The sequence below is a fragment of the Phocoena phocoena genome, chromosome 9 (assembly GCF_963924675.1).
Source record: "Phocoena phocoena chromosome 9, mPhoPho1.1, whole genome shotgun sequence".
In the NCBI taxonomy this organism is placed as follows: Eukaryota; Metazoa; Chordata; class Mammalia; order Artiodactyla; family Phocoenidae; genus Phocoena; species Phocoena phocoena.
Window position 1 is genome coordinate 56,574,229 of NC_089227.1, and position 12,115 is coordinate 56,586,343.

Sequence of the window (12,115 nt, forward strand, 5' to 3'; positions counted from 1 at the left end):
AAGGTGGGGGGGAACCCGGGTGGGGGGGGCAGCGGGTGGTGAGTGGGAACAACAACCGCGAAGAGACAGGATTTACAGCACCGACCTGCAGCGCTCCCTCCCCTGCCCACCTGCCTCGAACGTGGGCACCGCAAGGCCCCCTTCCCAGGGTTAGAGTGACAGCTTGGCGGCTTGAAAAAAATAAAATAATGCAGAGGGGCCTGGGGTGGTGGGTTTGATGCAGGAGGGAGCTTTGAATACCGATGACCCCCTGGGGCCTCCGGGTTCAGTCGTCTCCGGGTCCCCGCTGGTTTGGCAGCGCGCGTGGAGCCGGCCCCCGCCGCTCGGGTGGGTTTCGGGCCTGGCTGGGTCAGGGCGGCCGGGCCGGGGAGACGGCGGCGGCCGTTCTCAGTCTAGGGCTGGACCCGAGTCTTTGTTCTGCAGATGCTCGCGCGGCACTCCGGCCTCCGCCCCGCCGCCCGGCCCGAGAAGGGGCGACGACGCGCCGCCGGCGCGGGTGTGGTTCAGGCCTAGAGCGGCCCCGGAGCGTCCCGGGGTCGCGGCGGGGCTGGGGCCAAGCCCACGCGTTGCGAAAGTTTTATCTGAGCACGCACCGCACTCATTAGTCGACCTCTTTCTCCTCTAGTCTCCCCAGAACCCTAAATAAGAACCTGCGGGTGGGCGCGCCGTCGCGTTAACCCGTTAATCTGTCTGGGAAGGGAGGGGACCGACGACGCTTGGTGTCGGGACTTGCTCGCCGGGGAAGAAGCGCTTGCCTCTGGGTTCAGAACCGGCCCTAGGTCAGGGTTTAATGTATGTATGTGGGAGGGTGGGGGACGTATAGGGAGGGACAAGTCCCTCACCCCATCAGGCCTGGAGCCCAGAGGCCGAGCTTCCTTTACCCTGGAAAAAAGCGCGCGGCCAGTGGCGACCCGATGCAAGGCTGCGGGAGGACAGAGGGGGGCGCTGCTGGGCCAGCGCGGTGGCCCGGCGGTCCGCGGCAGAACGCGCCGCCTGGGGTCTGGCTAGCTGTCTGTGTGGTGGCGTGGTGTTAGGGCTCCTAAGTGGAAAGAACCCACGCCTCACACAGCTTTCAGTCGGTGCTTGGGAGCATCATCTGCTCGCTTGTGTATTCGCCGAACACCCAGCCCTCAAAAGGATGATGCAGGAAACACAACCGGAACAGGTTCCATTGGATACAGAGTACCTAGGTACTTAAAAAGTCCACTCCATCAGGAAATGTAGTGTGGTGAAGAGAGATGGCACTGGACGCCTATAGTTCTAGGTCTAAATCTAGCTAGTTGTGATTCCAGGTGCATTTTGATGTTTTAAGAAGGATAAGGCCCGGATAATTTTTGAAGTCCTTTGAGATCTTAATCCTCAATTATTCTCCCTCTGTAGGTGTGTGCCAGTTACAAATACAAATAGCAAAGCCTACACAAAGACCTGCACAAGTATAACATATATTTGTACAAAATATGGTCCTGAAAAGGTGAGTAGATCAACAGTGTTTTATATATCTAATACTTTTACTGGTAAACAAAAGGGAAACTGGCCAAAGAATCCTATTGTAATCCTTTCATAAGGAAAAGAATCTTCTGAATATATGCTTTTGTTGCCGCAGATCTTAGGGAAGCTTTGGTTTATTTGCACAAACGTGCACGTTCTGGGCTCCGCTGCCTACTGGGCACCAGGTACAAAGGAGACTGTAAACTCTCAGACCTGTATAAATTGTAAAAGATAGCTTGCCTGCCCTGGGATCCATTCAGCAATCCCAGCCCTCTGCATAGTGGTGTACTGGGAGCCCTGTGCTGTAGTTTAATTTTTTTTTTTTTTTTTAACAAAAGCAATTACAGAAAAGTGCAAATTTAACGTGTGACATTTAACATTTTGCTGTGGCAGGCAGCCTCCACTTAAATGGGGCCTTTCTGCAGAACAACAGGAGCCAAAAGGCCTTGTGTCATGGAGTAATGTAAGACACAATCTGGGCTGCAAATGCACAATGAATCGGGAAGGATTTATGTAATTAATTGACCAGTCTTAACCTGTTATCGTGATGTAAGGAATTTGGAACTCATTAATTTGCGTTCTGACAGATTTCATATTAGAGCTGGCAAATATGGATTGAGCCTCTTATTCTTGTAGCAGCTGGAATTTCCATGACAGTGAGGATTAGTGAAGAAGACCTATTGCTGGAGTCAAACTGCCTCTTTGTAATCAGTAGCCCTGCTCTGTATTAAAAGGATAATGGGAAAAAAAAAAAAAGTAAGAAAAAAAAAAAAAAGGAAAAAGCATATTACCTGGCTGAAGGAGCGGAAGGGGCTGGTGCTCACACTGCTGGTATGTGTATTGAGCGCAAGCATCGGCGGTTGAATGAAAACATTAATTTCAATCATAAAGTTAGCTGGTTTCTCAAGCACCTTGAGAGCACGTGAAGGTAGAAAGGTCTCAGGGTCAGGTTTAGTATAGTTGTCCAAGTTAGAAGGGATTAAAAGATGGAGCCTTTGAATTTCCTCTATGTGCACACAGAAATGTATGAAGAAGGACATAGAAGTCTTATGAGGGGCAAATGGCATTTTCTGAATATCATATCCACAAATGAGCGATTCAGAGCCCCGAAGGAGAAACTGGCTTTCTCAGGAGCCACTGACTGTCTCCTAGTCAGAGCTCCTTCGTGGACCTCATGAAACCCAGAATTCACATAATGAGCAGTTCGTCGATAATCTGATTTGTGTCCTTTTCACAGAATACAATGTTTAATGAATCACCCGTTTGGAACTCTCTAGTTTCTTCTTTGAGATTTTAAGAAAATCCAGTAAAAATCTAACTTTCATTTTCACCCTCTTTGATAATCAAAAAAATGCTAGGTTGGAAAAAAGTTCCAAGATTAAGCTAAATGCTTTTTCTTTTCCTTTCTTTCATAATAGCTTTCCCCAATTACTGTGCAACGTGATAAGGTTAATATAACAACTGCCATAAGGATCATCAATACAGGAAGATAAGCAAAGTTGCACGTTTAAAATATTTTCAGGGTATCATTTTCCTCCTTCTGCTAATGCAGAATACAAGCACTGCATATTTAACTTTTTAGACATAAAGCCCAGTTGACCTTTTCTAGTATGTTATTCATACTAGAATATTCATAAATACTATTCAAAGTTGGATACTGACTGCTCTTGAAATGTGTTTTTAAATTTGTATATTACTTTAAAAATTTTCCAAACAACTTTAATTTTAATATAAGAAATATTGTTACAATGTGAATCTTTGCAAAAACGAAAGGATTTCCAATTTCCTCTCCCACTTTTTTTGCTGTCTTGATTCCAACCAAATTCCAAAGTAAAGATTTTTTTTTGTGATAATGGAATATGATCTAGCAATGAAGTGCTTGGTACAAAGATTTGTTTTGTGATTATCTTGTTAAGGTGTGATTTCTTCAGCTTTGGTTTCATTTAAGTGCATGCATAAACACTGGAAATTTGCATCAGTATATTAATGTTATCCTTCACGTTGAGAGCAAAAAAAGAGCTAGTAGTTGTTATTGGTATTATTATTTCAGTGGGAAGTCTGTGAAGATAAACAATTGATATCAGCAAGACTTGGATAACTAGTATAAACCTTGACAAGGGCGATTAATAGTGTATATAAACACACTTCAAATTTGTATACACTATCTCAGCTCTCACCTAGGGATTTCTTTGTATTTTTTAAAAAGGGTAATTTGTAAGTTGACAATTACAAGGTTATCAGCTTATGTGCTGTATGTACTGTTTATATATTGGAGGTATGGAATGGACACTTTGAAGTGTGATTTAGCCTAGAGGGTGTTGACAGGAAGGAAGTCTAGTGAACGGGGTTCTGGCTCTGCCACTAACATATACCCAAAGGCAGCTCCCACCCTCTGTAGACTGCAGTTTCCTCATCACTACAATAAGAAGACAATACAGAATGTCTTTAATATTCTGTGTTAATAAGGGTTATAGAAAGAAAGAAAGAAAGGAAAGTAAGAAAGAAAGAAAAAGAAAGAAAAAGAAAGAAAGAAAGAAAGGAAGGAAGAAGGAAGGAAGGAAGAAAGAGAGGGCGGAGGTTTTCATGGTCTATTACATTATTTCTGCAGGACTTCTCAGTGCCTTTCATATGTTGATGTACAGTGAGTGAGAGAGAGAGAGAGAGAGAGATAGAGAGAGAGAGAGAGAGAGAGAGAGAGAGTGTGTGTGTGTGAGATACTGTTTTTCAAAACCATATCCAAGAAGACAATAAAAATTTTATGATCTTTTGAATCTATAATACTTTGGATTCCTTCCCAGAATGGTTAAGGGACACTTGTGTTCATCCTAAGTGTTCCTGAGGCCAAGGTGTGAGGGATGTGTGGACATCACCAAATGAGAAGGAATCCCCTTCTGAGACTAGGTTCTGTAAAGAGTCAGGGAGTATGGTGCTAAGTTTAAATCTTAGGCTCACTGCTTAAAGATGAGTGACTTGGGGCAGGTCCCTTAACTTTTGGAGTTTGTTTCTTCATTTACCACATGAAGATAATAATACAACCTGAGGGCAGGTGTGAGGTGCTGATGAAATCACTGCGTGTTCCCGGTACTTGGAAGGGTCTTTTCATTTCCCCTCCTATGCCTTCTTGCTTGGCTAATTTCTCCTTTTCAGGACTCTGATGAAATGCCTCCCGGTGCAGATGTCCACTCTGACAGCACCCTCTACAGGGCAGGGACACTTGCAGTGTTTTCTGGGCAGGACCTGCCTCATATTCGCACATGCCTTTCTGGAAGCACCCATCCCCCTGTGCTGCATCGTTGTCCACCCATCTTCTCTTCAGGCAGTAGTCCCCGGAGGGCGAGGACTGCATTTTATCTCTGACCCACCCCGCCCTCCCAGCGCCAGCCACAGTTTAATAAGGAGCACGTTCCAGAGTCAGGGATGAATTACTGTCCTACGTAGGCCCCTTCTTTTTTTTTTTAAATTAATTTTATTTATTTATTTGTTTGTTACATCTTTATTGGAGTATAATGCCTTTACAATGGTGTGTTAGTTTCTGCTTTATAACAAAGTGAATCAGCTATACATATACATATATCCCCATATCTCCTCCCTCTTGTGTCTCCCTCCCATCCTCCCTATCCCACCCCTCTAGGTGGTTACAAAGGACCGAGCTGATCTCCCTGTGCCATGCAGCTGCTTCCCACTAGCTGTCTATTTTACATTAGGTAGTGTATATATGTCCATGCCACTGTCTTACTTCGTCCCAGCTTACCCTTCCCTCTCCCCATGTCCTCAAGTCCATTCTCTGCTTCTGCGTCTTTATACCTGTCCTGCCCCTAGGTTCTTCAGAATCATTTTTTTTTTGCATACAGTATTTGTTTTTCTCTTTATGACTTACTTCACTCTGTATGACAGTTTCTAGGTCCACCATCCACCTCACTACAGTAATTCAATTCTGTTTCTTTTTCTGGTTGAGCAATATTCCATTGTATATATGTGCCACATCTTCTTTATCCATTCATCTGTTGATGGACACTTAGGTTGCTTCCATGTCCTGGCTATTGTAAATAGAGCTGAAATGAACATTGTGGTACATGACTCTTTTTGAATTATGGTTGTCTCAGGGTATATGCCCAGTAGTGGGATTGCTGGGTCATATGGTAGTTCTGTTTTTAGTTTTTTAAGGAACCTCCATACTGTTCTCCATAGTGGCTGTATCGATTTACATTCCCACCAACAGTGCAAGAGGGTTCCCTTTTCTCCACACCGTCTCCAGCATTTATTGTTTCTAGATTTTTTGATGATGGCCATTCTGACTGGTGTGAGGTGATACCTCATTGTAGTTTTGATTTGCATTTCTCTAATGATTAGTGATGTTGAGCATCCTTTCATGTGTTTGTTGGCAATCTGTATATCTTCATTGGAGAAATGTGTATTTAGGTCTTCTGCCCATTTTTGGATTGGGTTGTTTGGTTTTTTTTGATATTGAGCTTCATGAGCTGCTTGTAAATTTTAGAGATTAATCCTTTGTCAGTTGCTTCATTTGCAAATATTTTCTCCCATTCTGAGGGTTGTCTTTCCGTCTTGTTTATGTTTTCCTTTGCTGTGCAAAAGCTTTGAAGTTTCATTAGGTCCCATTTGTTTGTTTTTGTTTTTATTTCCATTTCTTTAGCAGGTGGGTAAAAAGGATCTGGCTGTGATTTATGTCATAGAGTGTTCTGCCTGTGTTTTCCTCTAAGAGTTTTATAGTGTCTGGCCTTACATTTAGGTGTTTAATCCATTTTGAGCTTACTTTTGTGTATGGCGTTAGGGAGTGTTCTAATTTCATTCTTTTACATGTAGCTGTCCAGTTTTCCTAGCACCACTTGTTGAAGAGGCTGTCTTTTCTCCACCGTATATTCTTGCTTCCTTTATCAAAAATAAGATGACTATATGTGCGTGGGTTTATCTCTGGGCTTTCTATCCTGTTCCATTGATCTGTATTTCTGTTTTTGTGCCAGTACCATAGTATCTTGATTACTGTAGCTTTGTAGTATAGTCTGAAGTCCGGAGCCTGATTCCTCCAGCTCCGTTTTTCTTTCTCAATACTGCTTTGGCTATTCGAGGTCTTTTGTGCTTCCATACAAATTGAAATTTTTTTCTAGATCTGTGAAAAATGCCATTGGTAGTTTGATAGGAATTGCACTGAATCTGTAGATTGCTTTGCGTAGTATAGTCATTTTCACAATGTTGATTCTTCCAATCCAAGAACATGGTATATCTCTCCATCTGTTAGTATCATCTTTAATTTCTTTCATCAGTGTTTTATAGTTTTCTGCATACAGGTCTTTTGTCTCCTAAGGTAGGTTTATTCCTAGGTATGTTATTCTTTTTGTTGCAGTGGTAAATGGGAGTGTTTCCTTAATTTCTCTTGCAGAGTTTTCATCATTAGTGTATAGGAATGCAAGAGATTTCTGTGCATAAATTTTGTATCCTGTTACTCTATCAAATTCATTGATTAGCTCTAGTAGTTTTCTGGTAGCATCTTTAGGATTCTCTATATTTGGTATCATGTCATCTGCAAACAGTGACAGTTTTACTTTCTCTTTTCTGATTCGGATTCCTTTTTCTTCTCTGATTGCTGTGGCTAAAACTTCCAAAACTATGTTGAATAATAGAGGTGAGAGTGGACAGCCTTGTCTTGTTCCTGACCTTAGAGGAAATGGTTTCAGTTTTTCACCATTGAGAACAAAGTTGGCTGTGGGTTTGTCATATATGGCCTTTATTATGTTGAGGTAAGTTCCCTCCATGCCTACTTTCTGGAAGGTTTTCATCATAAATGGGTGTTGAATTTTGTCGAAAGCTTTCTCTGCATCTACTGAGATGATCGTATGGTTTTTCGCCTTCAATTTGTTAATATGGTGTGTCACGTTGATTGATTTGCGTATATTGAAGAATCCTTGCATTCCTGGAATAAACCCCCCTTGATCATGGTGTATGATCCGTTTAATGTGTTGTTGGATTCTGTTTGTTAGTATTTTGTTGAGGATTTTTGCATCTATGTTCATCAGTGATATTGGCCTGTAGTTTTCTTTCTTTGTGACATCTTTGTCTGGTTTGGTATCAGGGTGATGGTGGCCTCATAGAATGAGTTGGGCAATGTTCCTCCCTCTGCTATATTTTGGAAGAGTTTGAGAAGGATGGGTGTTAGCTCTTCTCTAAATGTTTGATAGAATTTGCCTGTGAAGCCATCTGGTCCTGGTTTTTTGTTTGTTGGAATATTTTTAATCACAGTTTCAATTTCAGTGCTTGTGATTGGTCTGTTTATATTTTCTATTTCTTCCTGGTTCAGTCTTGGAAGGTGGTGCTTTTGTAAGAATTTGTCCATTTCTTCCAGGTTGTCCATTTTATTGGCATATAGTTGCTTGTGGTAATCTCTCACGATCCTTTGTATTTCTGCCGTGTCAGTTGTTACTTCTTTTTCATTTTAATTCTATTGATTTGAGTCGTCTCCCTTTTTTTCTTGATGAGTCTGGCTAATGGTTTATCAATTTTGTTTATCTTCTCAAAGAACTAACTTTTAGGTTTATTGATCTTTGCTATTGTTTCCTTCATTTCTCTTTCATTTATAGCTAATGTAATCTTTATGATTCCTTTCCTTGTGCTAACTTTGGGGTTTTATTAAATTCTTCTTTCTCTGCCTTAGGTGTAAGTTTAGGTTGTTTATTTGAGATGTTTCTTGTTTCTTGAGGTAGGACTGTATTGCTATAAACTTCCCTCTTAGAACTGCTCTTGCTGCATCCCATAGGTTTTTGGTCATCGTGTGTTCATTGTCATTTGTTTCTACGCATTGTTTGATTTCCTCTTTTGATTTCTTCAGTGATCTCATGGTTATTTAGTAGTGTATTGTTTAGCCTCCATGTATATGTAGTTTTTACAGATCTTTTCCTGTAATTGATATTTAGTCTCATAGCATTGTGGTCGGAAAAGATACTTGATACGATTTCAATTTTCTTAAATTTACCAAGGCTTGATTTGTGACCCAAGATATGGTCTATCCTGGAGAATTTTCCATGAGCACTTGAGAAGAAAGTGTAGTCTGTTGTGTTTGGCTGGAATGTGCTATAAATATCATTTAAGTCCATCCTGCTTAATGTATCATTTAAAGCTTGTGTTTCCTTATTTATTTTCATTTTGGATGATCTGTCCATTGGTGAAAGTGGGGTGTTAAAGTCCCCTACTATGAATGTGTTACTGTCGATTTCCCCTTTTATGATTGTTAGCATTTGCCTTATATGTTTAGATGCTCCTATGTTGGGTGCATAAATATTTACAATTGTTATGTCTTCTTCTTGGATTGATCCCTTGATCATTATGTAGTGTCCTTCTTTGTCTCTTGTAATAGTCTTTATTTTAAAGTCTACTTTGTCTGATATGAGAATTGCTATTCCAGCTTTCTTTTGATTTCCATTTGCATGGAATATCTTTTTCCATCCCCTCACTTTCAGTCTGTATGTGTCCCTATGTCTGAAGTGGGTCTCTTGTAGACAACATATATACAGATCTTGTTTTTGCATCCATTCAGCCAGTCAATGTCTTTTGGTTGGAGTATTTAATCCATTTACATTTAAGGTCATAATTGATATGTATGTTCCTATTACCATTTTCTTAATTGTTTTGGGTTTGTTATTGTAGGTCTTTTCCTCCTCTTGTGTTTCTTGCCTAGAGAAGTTCCTTTAGCATTTGTTGTAAAGCTGGTTTGGTGCTGCTGAACTCTCTTAGCTTTTGCTTGTCTGTAAAAGTTTTAATTTCTCTGTGGAATCTGAATGAGATCCTTGCTGGGTAGAGTAATCTTGGTTGTAGGTTTTTCCCTTTCATCACTTTAAATATGTCCTGCCACTCCCTTCTGGCTTTCAGAGTTTCTACTGAAAGATCAGCTGTTAACCTTATGGGGATTCCCTTGCATGTTATTTGTCGTTTTTCCCTTGCTGCTTTTAATATTTTTTTCTTTGTTTTTAATTTTTGATAGTTTGATTAATATGTGTCTTGGCATGTTTCTCCTTGGATTTATCCTGTATGGGGCTCTCTGTGCTTCGTGGACTTGATTGACTATTTCCTTTCCCATATTAGGGAAGTGTTCAACTATAATCTCTTCAAGTAGTTTCTCAGTCCTTTTTTCTTTTTTATCTTCTTCTTCTGGGACCCCTATAATTCGAATGTTGGTGTGCTTAATGTTGTCCCAGAGGTCTCTGAGACTGTCCTCAATTCTTTTCATTCTTTTTTCTTTATTCTGCTCTGTGGTAGTTATTTCCACTATTTTATCTTCCAGGTCACTTATTTTTCTGCCTTAGTTATTCTGCTATTGATTCTTTCTAAAGAATTTTTAATTTCATTTATTGGGTTGTTCATCATTTGTTTGCTCTTTAGTTCTCCTAGGTCCTTGTTAAACGTTTCTTGCGTTTTCTCCATTCTGTTTCCAAGATTTTGGATCACCTTTACTATCATTACTCTGAATTCTTTTTCAGGTAGACTGCCTATTTCCTCTTCATTTGTTAGGCCTGGTGGGTTTTTACCTTGCTCCTTCATCTGCTGTGTGTTTTTCTGTCTTCTCATTTTGCTTATCTTACTGTGTTTGGGGTCTCCTTTTCACAGCCTGCAGGTTGGTAGTTCCCATTGTTTTTGGTGTCTGCCCCCAGTGGCTAAGGTTGTTTCAGTGGACTGTGTAGGCTTCCTGGTAGAGGGGACTGGTGCCTGTGTTCTGGTGGATGACACTGGATCTTGTCTTTCTGGTGGGCAGGACTGCGTCCGGTGGTGTGTTTTGGGGTGTCTGTGACCTTATGATTTTAGGCAGCCTCTCTGCTAATGGGTGGGTTTGTGTTCCTGTTTTGCTAGTTGTTTGGCATAGGGTGTCCAGCACTATAGTTTGCTGGTCGCTGAGTGGAGCTGGGTCTTAGCATTGAGATGGAGATCTCTGGGAGATTTTTACCATTTGATATTACATGGAGCCAAGAGGTCTCTGGTGGCCCAATATCCTGAACTTGGGTCTCCCACCTCAGAGGTACAGGCCTGACACCTGGTCGGAGCACAAAGACCCTGTCAGCCACCCATTTCAGAAGAAAAGCGAGAAAAAAAGCAATAAAGAAAGGAAGGAAGGAAATAAAGTTATTAAAATAAAAAAGTAATAAAAAAATAAAAAAACTAGAGAGCAACCAAACCAAAAAACAAATCCACCAACGATAACAAGTGCTAAAACCTATACTAAAAGAAAAAAGAAAGAAATATCAACCAAACTGAAAAACAAATGCACCAATGATAACAAGCGCTAAAAACTATACTAAAAAAAAAAAAAAGGGCAGACAGAACCCTAGAACAAATGGTAAAAGCAAAGCCATACAGACAAAATCACACAAAGAAGCATACACATACACACTCACAAAAAGAGAAAAAGGAAAAAAATATATACATCTATATATATAAAAATAAAAAAGGAAGAGAGCAACCAAATCAATAAACAAATCTAATGATAAACTCTACATACTAAACTAAGATAAACATAAGACCAGAAACAAATTAGATGCAGAAAGCAAACCCCAAGTCTACAATTGCTCCCAAAGTCCACCACCTCAATTTGGGATGATTTGTTGTCTGTTCAGGTATTCCACAGATGCAGGGTACATCAAGTTGATTGTGGAGATTTAATCCGCTGCTCCTGAGGCTGCTGGGAGAGATTTCCCTTTCTCTTCTTTGTTCGCACAGCTCCCGGGGTTCATCTTTGCATTTGGCCCCGCCTCTGCGTGTAGGTCGCAGGAGGGCGTCTGTTCTTCGCTCAGACAGCACGGGGTTAAAGGAGCGGCTTATTAGGGGCCTCTGGCTCACTCAGGCTGGGTGGAGGGCAGGGTACGGAATGGAGGGCGAGCCTGCGGCGGCAGAGGCCGGCGTGACGTTGCACCAGCCTGAGGCGCGCCGTGTGTTCTTCCAGGGAAGTTGTCCCTGGACCACGGGACCCTGGCAGTGGCTGGCTGCACAGGCTCCCAGGAGGGTAGGTGTGGATGGTGACCTGTGCTTGCACACAGGCTTCTTGGTGGTGGCAGCAGCAGCCTTAGCATCTCATGCCCGTCTTTGGGGTCCCTGCTGATAGCCACGGCTCACGCCCGTCTCTGGAGCTTAGTGCTCTGAATCCCCTCTCCTCGTGCACCCCAAAACAATGGTCTCTTGCCTCTTAGGCAGTTCCAGACTTTTTCCCGGACTCCCTCCCGGCTAGCTGTGGCGCACTAGCCCCTTCAGGCTGTGTTCATGAAGCCAACCCCAGTCCTCTCCCTGGGATCTGACCTCCGAAGCGTGAGCCTCAGCTCGCAGCCCCGCCCACCCCGGCGGGTGAGCAGACAAGCCTCTCGTGTTTGTGAGTGCCGGTCGACACCTATCCTCTGTGCGGGAATTTCTCCGCTTTGCCCTCCGCACCCCTGTTGCTGCGCTCTCCTCCGCGGCTCCGAAGCTTCCCCCCTCCGCCACCCCCAGTCTCCGCCCTCGAAGGGGCTTCCTAGTGTGTGGAAACCTTTCCTCCTTCACAGCTCCCTCCCACTGGTGCAGGTCCCGTCCCTATTCTTTTGTCTCTGTTTTTTCTTTTTTCTTTTGCCCTGTGCAGGTACGTGGGGAGTTTCTTGCCTTTTGG